Here is an 8,885-nt window from a genome sequence, read left to right as displayed (position 1 = left end):
CTTGAAAGAAAGGAAAGGAAAGGAAAGGAAAGGAAAGGAAAGGAAAGGAAAGGAAAGGAAAGGAAAGGAAAGGAAAAGAAAAGAAAAGAAAAGAAAAGAAAAGAAAAGAAACGAAGAAAGGAAAAGAAAAGAAAAGAAAAGAAAAGGAAAGGGGGAGGAAGGAAGGAAGGAAGGAAAGAAGGACATCTCAGAGATGGAGTCCTAATTATTCTTTTGATCCTGGCTCCTTAGCTGCCCTCATGCAAAGCTGGGCTTCTTCTTATTCTTTCATATTCATCTATTAAAAGAATTGAGTGAGCACAGGCTCCTGGAAATCAGCTCTGAGTCAAAGTCCTCACTATGCACCATTCCTCTTTAAAAAAGGGATGTTTTGATGGAAGTTGCAAAACAGACCCAGGCTGGCCCTTGAGAACACATATCAAGATTCCTGGAAAAGTAGGCAGGCAAGATAGTGAGTTCCCTGAGAAAATAGAATAGGTGGAGCTTCTAGTCTCTTCTTGACTCTCTGTCACTACACTTCTGGGCTGCGTAGTGAAATGATATCCAGAGGTCTCCCTTATCCCTGCAAGGTCACACTGGTTGAGACAGGAAGCAAGATTAAAGATTATAGAGCATGCAGTTCCAGAAAATTCTGTTCTAATCCCTTAAGGAAGATCAGGAGACCAGAGAGGGTACAGCCTGAAGATTTATCTAGAAGTACCCAACTGTCTGGAGGCCCCTGGGCAGACATTCTTCAGGTCACACAGATAAGTACTATGACTAATGGCATCAGAACCACTTCTCCTGAGCATTTGAATAAAAATTTTTCCTTAGGAGGCTTTAAACTCTTGACTATTGCCAGTACTCTAAGGTGAGGTCATCCTTGTGGATTCCTGTGAACCTCCCTAGCACCCTGTTTCTACGTTTATCATGGTATCTCTTCCCTTGCTCTCCCATTCTGTCCCTGTTCTAGCTTGAACCTCTCAGTCTCCTATGTTCTCATCCCCCATCCCTTGCCCTCCATTACCCCCCCCCAAACACACACACACGGTTTGCTCATGTAGATCTCATCTATTTCTCCTTTGTTGGGTGATCCATGTTTCTTTCTAGGGGCTGGTAGTCAGATGGCTGAATACCCTAACTGTCATCATAGAGCCCTCATCCAGTGACTGATGGAAGCAGATGCAGAGATCCACGGCCAGGTGCCAAGCAGAGCCTCCAGGAGTCCAATCAATGAGAGAGAGGAGGGATTCTATGAGCAAGGGGCATCGAGATCATGATGGGAAAATGTACAGAGATGACCAGCCAAACTAGTGGAAATGCATGAACTGTGAACCAATAGCTGAGGAGCCCCTATGGAACTAGACTAGGTCCTCTGGATAATTGAGACAGTTGTTTAGCTTGAACTGTTTAGGGGGCCCCCAGGCAAGGAGATTGGCACCCATCCCTGGGCATGAGCTGGCTTTTTGGAGCCTAGTGCCTATGGCGGGACGCTTTGCGCAGCCTTGGTGCAGGGAGGAGGGACCTGGACCTGCCTCAGCTGAGTCTACCAGGCTCTGCTGACTCCCCATGGGAGACCTTGCCTTGGAGGAGGTGGGAATAGGGGTGGATTGGGGAGAAGGCTGGGAGGTGGGAGGCGGAAGGAGAGGGGAATCTGTGGTCGGTATGTAAATTGAATAGAAAAATCTCTTAATAATAATAATAATAATAATAATAATAATAATAATAATAAAAGAGGCTTTAATCTGATGCTGGGATTCCTGTTATTTTAATTCCCGGTGGTCTTGGCTCTAGTCCTCTACTAGAGTAAGCTGACTACTGCCCAGCCAATCTCATCTTCCTGTTTTTAAAATACTGAGCACAGCTCTGTCCCTGCACCTCCCCAACCCAGCACCTGCCTGTCCCTACACTTCCCCCACACCCCATCCCTGCACTTCCTCATCCCTGCACTTCTCCATCCCTGCACTTCCCCATCCTGCACTTCCTCATCCCTGCACTTCTCCATCCCTGCACTTCCCCATCCCTGCACTTCCCCATCCCTGCACTTCCTCATCCCTGCACTTCCTCATCCCTGCACTTCCCCATCCTGCACTTCCTCATCCTGCACTTCCTCATCCCTGCACTTCCCCATCCCTGCACTTCCCCATCCCTGCACTTCCTCATCCCTGCACTTCCCCATCCCTGCACTTCCCCATCCCTGCACTTCCCATCCCTGCACTTCCCCATCCCTGCACTTCCCCATCCCTGCACTTCCTCATCCCTGCACTTCCCTGCTGCTCTAAGCAAGCTGCTGCATTTTTTTTTTTTTTTGGTTTTTTGAGACAGGGTTTCTCTGTATAGCTTTGCACCTTTCCTGGGACTCACTTGGTAGCCCAGGCTGGCCTCGAACTCACAGAGATCCGCCTGCCTCTGCCTCCCAAGTGCTGGGATTAAAGGTGTGTGCCACCACCGCCCGACAACTGCTGCATTTTTAATGCAAGATTAAAGTTGCAGGACTCTCTGAATCAAACTAGGAACTAAATTTAGAAGAGCCTCAGGGGCATCACTCTGATTGCTCACAGATCCCAGTGTGCTCTGCTGTGTGGGTTTGTCAGGGAAAACCAGGGTCCCCCAGTACCTGTGCTCTTCTCTTCTGACCTGTGAGGGTCACCATGGCCCTCCACCATGCTGTTCTCCCTCTGAGAACACACTGGTGAGGTGATGTCTGCTTAGCTCATATATGAAATCAAGGAGCTGACAATGTCCCAACTTGGCGCTGCCTCCTTCAGGATTCAGGTCTTCATTTGGGTACTCTGGGATGCTAACACTAAACCAAATGAAACTGAGAAATAATAACAGTAAATAAAGCTACCATTTATTTAACACTTACTTTACATTGTGTCAAAGGCTAAGAAGTGAGTGTGTGTGTGTGTGTGTTGCATGTACACATGGGTCAACATTGAGTGTCATCTTCAGTCTTGGTCTCCATCTTGTTTTCTGAGGCAGGGTCTCTCTCTGAACCTGGAGCTCACTGATTCAGACTGTCTATCCAGCAAGTCCCTAAAGATTCTCCTCTCTCTGCCCCAGTACCGGGATTACAAGTGTGTCTCTGTGCTCAGCTTTTCACATGGTCCTGGGAATCCAAGCTCAAGTCCTCACACTTCCGCAGCAAGCACTTTACTAAGTGGACCATCTCCACAGCCCAGACTAAGACAGTTTTAATGCTTTTTCACTACTTATCCATATTACAAAAATCCTAAGAAAATTTTAATGCTTTTTTACTACTTATCCATATTACAAAAATCCTAAGTTATGAACATTCGTTGATTCCACCAAGAAATAAACAAGGGACCAAATAAAGGACAATGGAAAGAGTACATTAAACTTACCTGACAGCCAGATGTGGTGGTATATATGACTGTACCTGACAGCCAGATGTGGTGGTATATATGACTGTAACCTGACAGCCAGATGTGGTGGTATATATGACTGTAACCTGACAGCCAGATGTGGTGGTATATATGACTGTAACCTGACAGCCAGATGTGGTGGTATACGACTGTAATCCGAGCACTCTGGGAGGCTGAGGCAGGAAGGTTTTGTGTGTTCAAGTTCACCCTGGATGGACTAATAAAACCCTGTCTCAAAAAACCTAAATAATTAATGATCAATTTGATTTGATAACTAAAGGAATAGAGGGAAGGAGGTACAGAAAGATCAAGGAGACGCTCGTTTTATACAGGGGCACATATGAGAAGACCATGTCTTGTCTGAGAGAGGACTCTGCAGGTTTAAAGACTAGAAAGCCCAGCGCCCTGAGCTGGAGCAGAACACAAGGAATCTAAAGATCACACTTCAAATCAAGACTAGCTAAAAACCTGAAATTCAGTTCTCAAACTGCACGAAGTTGAAGACCATTTGAAGTCTTTAAGCAGAGAAGGGGTGTGATGCCACTTAGACTGACATGTTTGTTGATTGCTCCATAGAGCGTGAACTGGAGGAAAGGAGGATGACGTCACTTACACTGACATCATGTTTGTTGATTTCTCCATGGAGCATGAACTGCAGAGAAGAACTGAAGATCAGAGACAGTGTAGAGGCTCTTACACCAGCTGAACTGAAGCCGATAGAAGCCCATGTTGAGATGGGAAGAAAATGTATGTGTGTGCACACATGTGCGCGCGCGCGCGCACACACACACACACACACACACACACAGTCAAAGACAACTGTGAGGTAGCGTTGGCAGGCTTTGTTCGTTTGAGTAGATGAGGCTGTCTCTCTGGGTTCTGGCTTCAACCAGAAGAGGACATGGAGAGTGGTGGGGTGGAGAAGGAAGTGAACACTCTGTGAGGTCAAGCTGGACTCTGCTCTGGCATTTGAAATCTCTGTCCGAGAGACACAATTCAAATTCATGGTTTGATGTCAGACAGAAGAGGTTTGTAGCTCAGTGGCGAAGGAGTCTAAATAGAGGGTGAGGGGTGATGAGGGAGGGTAGGTGATGAGGGAGGGTAACAGGGCAAAGAGACACCGATCTGGGTGTGGTCTAGAGAACGGTAGTATTTAAATACCCAGAACTGGTCAGACTGATTTTACAGCTAGCTAATGTTTGAAAGGGGAGACTCAGGACTGACTCCAGAAGAAAGCTGACGACAGGCAGTGGATCGGCTAAGACAGAGGCACTAGACCTAAGGCACTAGGATGAGAGAGAACCTGTGGAGGCAAAGAACACATGGCCATCAGGGAAAAAGACCCCGGTGTGGAGCATCCACTGATGTCCGTGACATCAGTCCTCCCCCTGATACTCTCCCTAGTTCCAGGCTTCTGTGCCCGCTGAGCCTACAGTTGGAAAAATTGCACACTCTCAGCTGTCAGTTCTCATTGGTACGTTCAGGTCAACGCTGCTGCAGAGAGGAGCATGGGACACAGACAGGGAAACTGAATTTGGCAGCCTGCACATTGCTGGCGACATCAACAAGGGCCATTTCTGGATTATGGAGCAGCCAGATTGTCCAAAAAATACATGAAAAACGTTCAACATCCTTAACCGGCGGGAAAATGCGAATTAAAACTACGTTGAGATTTCATCTCAACCCAGTCAGGAGAGCAAGTAACAAACGCTGGCAGGGATGTGGCTGGAGAGGCCCAGATTCACGCCGAAGGGAGCATACGCTGGTGCAGTGCCGTGTCTCAGTGGTGTGGAGGTCTCAACAAACTGAAGATAGAATCATCCAGTGACCCGCTTGCTCTATAACCTCTGGAAGAAGCTTCATCTGCAGAGATGCTTGTGTGTTTGTGTTTAGTGCTGAATTCTTCACAACAGTTAAGGAAGGAACTGCCCAGGAGCCTATCAACAGAGGGTGTGAAAAAATGTGGCATTTATACACAGCGGAGTTTTATTCGGTTGTGATAATGAATAAAACATGTGATTTTTCAGGGGGAATGGATAGAACTCAAGACCGTCATGTTACGTGAATTAAGCCAGACTTGGAAAAATGGATATCTCAACTTTATATAGGAAGGATCATGTGTGTGCTTGATGGGGTGGACTACGGGAGTCGGGGCCTAACAGATAGAGAAAAAAGTGATGTCTTAGTTAGGTTTCTACTGCTGTGACAAAACACCAGGACCAAAAGGCAAGCTGGAGAGGAAAGGGTTTGTTTGGCTCACACTTCAGCATTGCTGTTCATCACTGAAGGGAGTCAGGACAGGAACTCAAACAGGGCAGGATCCAGGAGGCAGGAGCTGATGCAGAGGCCATGGAGGGGAGCTGCTTACTGGCTTGCTTCCCTTGACTTGTTCAGCCCTTCTTATAGAACCCAGGACCACAGCCCAGAGATGGCCCCACCCACATGGACTGGGCCTCCCCCACTGATCACTAATTGAGAAAATGTCTTACAGCTGGATCTCATGGAGGCATTTCCTCAGCTGAGGCTCCTTCCTCTCTGATGACTCTAGCTTGTGTCAAGTTGACATGATCAGCCAGTACAGGTGATAAGACCCACTGCCTTTGATCAGCACGAATCAGGGTCCCATTTCCCCCACGTCCTCCCAGAATTTGTTGCTGTTTGTTTTCTGACTGAGGTGAGATGAAATCTCAATGTAGTTTTAATTTACAGTTTCCTGGCAGTTAAATGGGAGAAGGAAAGACAAAATATTGCACGTTTTCTCTTATATGTTGAGTCTGTATCTGTATCTGTATCTGCATCTGTATCTGCATCTGCATCTGTATCTGCATCTGCATCTGCATCTGTATCTGCATCTGCATCTGCATCTGTATCTGTATCTGCATCTGCATCTGCATCTGTATCTGTATCTGTATCTGCATCTGCATCTACATCTGTAGCTGTAGCTGTATCTGTATCTGCAACTGCATCTGTATCTGTATCTGTAGCTGTAGCTGTAGCTGTAGCTATGACATAAAAAAGGAAGGGGACTCTTGTGGGGGAGGGTGGTCAGCTAGGGAGGGGAGAGGGACAGAAGAGGTGGGTAGGTGAGTGCAAACAAAATAGTGATATATATACACACACATTCATATATACATTCTTAATGAAAGCCATCAATCTCCATGCTAACTAAAACAATAATGAGAAAAGGTTAGTAGGAGGAGGAGGAAGAAGAGTCAAAATTGAGAAAAACCACCAATACTACATACAGCTCAATGAGATTGCGAGTGTGATTGCAGTGTGTACTATGGGAGTGGAGGGCAGGGTGGGACCCAAGCTTGGCTCAGAGAGGCTTCTGAACCAAAGAGAAATGTTCGAAATCTACGGCAACATAGAATTACAGATGGGTTTCCTGTCTACAGTCTTGTGTCGTCCCCTATTTTTAAATGAAGAGCTCATTACTTTAAAATCATAAACACTCAGTTGTTCTGCGTATCTGCAGATGTGGTGACTCACACCAGTAATTCCGACACTCAGACACAAAGGCAGGAGGGTGCCTCAAGTCTGAAAGCGGGCATAGCCCACAGTGGGGCTACCCAGAGAGATGCTGCCTCAGAATACCGAAACAAACCAAAAACCATGATCCAACCCTAGTATCGCACTGTCAAACAGCGCCACCTAGTGTAAAGTCCACATCCCAAATAAATATTTTGATTTGTGTTGCATTTTACAGCTTATGAATCAGCGCACATTAAAATAACTGTGAACTTAAACACCTAAAGGTGCTACCTTGTAAGCTCATATCCACAGAGTCTAGTTCTTCGTTGGTCCACAGCACTGAATGTGACTGAGCCCGTGCATAGAGCGATGTGGTGCACTCTGTGGGGATGTCATTTTTTGGCAAAAATCTGAAACTCAAAAGGAATTATTTTTAAAAAGTAAAATAAGAAGGAAAACTTATTCTTAACGGTGGGATAAGTCGATAGAGTCTCGATTTCATCTGTTGGGTGTGTTTGGGCCTTTGACTTTGTACAGAGAGAGGGCTGTGGGATAAGAATAAACAGTTCAGAGCTGGGTGTGGTGTGTACCCCTTTATCCCAGCACGTGGGAGGCAGAGGCAGGAAATTTCTGTGTGTTCAAGGCCATCCTGGTCCTGCATTGCAAATTCCAGGTCAGCCATATATAGTGATACCCAGTCTCAAAGAGAGGAAGGGATGGAGGGGGGGGTGGAGGAGAGATTTGATTTAAGGGGAGGCAGGGTGTGGATGCAATACACAACCAGGGTCCTGTTTCTGTATTATTTATGTGTAAATACAATTATAAGATTATGCATGCATTTTTAACTTTAGTATTAAATCATTTATAATAATAGTTTTGAGTGACTGTAAAATCTTATACTGGTAGGAATAGCTTTTCTTTCTTTTTATATTTCAGGGGAGTATGTAGTAATATTTTGAACAAATAAAATTTGCCTGAAGATCAGAGGACAGAATAAGCCACTAGATTTAGAGGTCATACACCTTTAATCCTAACACTCGGGAGGGAGAGGCAGACAGATCTCTGTGAGTTCAAGGCCACCCTGGACTACAGGAGATTAACCCGGTTTTAAAGAGAAACAGCCAGGCAGTGATGGCACACACCTTTTAATCCCAGCACTAGGAAGGTTGAGACAGGAAGAGATATGGCTGGGCAGAGAGGGGAATATAAGGCAGGAGGAGACAGGAATTCGCTTTCTTGCAGAGGCTCTATCAGGCTGAGGAGTTGGTAAGAGGTGAGGATGGCTGCGGCCGCTGTGCTTCTCTGATCTTTCAGCTTTCACCCTGATATCTGGCTCCGAGTTTTTATTAAGATGAAATAGGATTCGTGCAGCGAGAGTGCAAGCTATCGCAAGTTACGCAGCTGAGTTCCCAGATTTGGGGAAATGCAGTGTCCAGAGAGCAATGGATGGCCCTCCCTGAGAAAGCCACCTTTGTGTCATGGCCTCCCCCATGCCAGGTGAGTGTAATGAGCGTAGTTTTTAAGACCATCTGTATATGTGTTTCTTCTCTACGTCAAGTAGAATCATAGAAGTTTGTTTTTAGAGGTATTTATTTATTTATTTATTTATTTATTTATTTATTTATTTATTTATGTTTCATGTGTATGGGCCTTTTGCCTGTATGGCCTGGTCCACTTACATGTCTGATACCTTTGGAAGCCAGAAGAGGGTGTCAGATCCTTTGAAATTGGAGTTACAGATGGTTGTGAGCCATCATGTGGGTGCTGGGAATCAAACTCAGGCCCTCTGGAAGAGCAGTCAGTGCTCTTAGCCACTGAGCCATCTCCTTGGCCCCTAGAACCATGTCTTTCTTTATTACATGTATTTATTTATTGTGTGCATGTGTATGTGTGTGAGAACGCCACAGGGCATGTGTGGAGGTCAGAGGGCAACCTGAACCTTAGGGAAACTTTTCTTTCCTTCCACCACGGGGGCTCCAGGAAAAATTGACAGCAGACGTCTTTACCTACTGAGCCATCCTGCCAGTCCCATATTTAGTTTTT

At 45.9% G+C, this 8,885-nt stretch overlaps 1 pseudogene; it reads right to left on the bottom strand.

The window, feature by feature from the left end:
* Positions 1-8,206: 8,206 nt before the first annotated feature.
* Positions 8,207-8,347, bottom strand: LOC114701078 (annotated as a pseudogene).
* Between the last annotated feature and the right edge of the window lie 538 nt (positions 8,348-8,885).

Source organism: Peromyscus leucopus, chromosome 1 (genome assembly GCF_004664715.2).
Source record: "Peromyscus leucopus breed LL Stock chromosome 1, UCI_PerLeu_2.1, whole genome shotgun sequence".
NCBI lineage: Eukaryota > Metazoa > Chordata > Mammalia > Rodentia > Cricetidae > Peromyscus > Peromyscus leucopus.
This window is presented reverse-complemented; position numbering and strand designations above follow the sequence as displayed.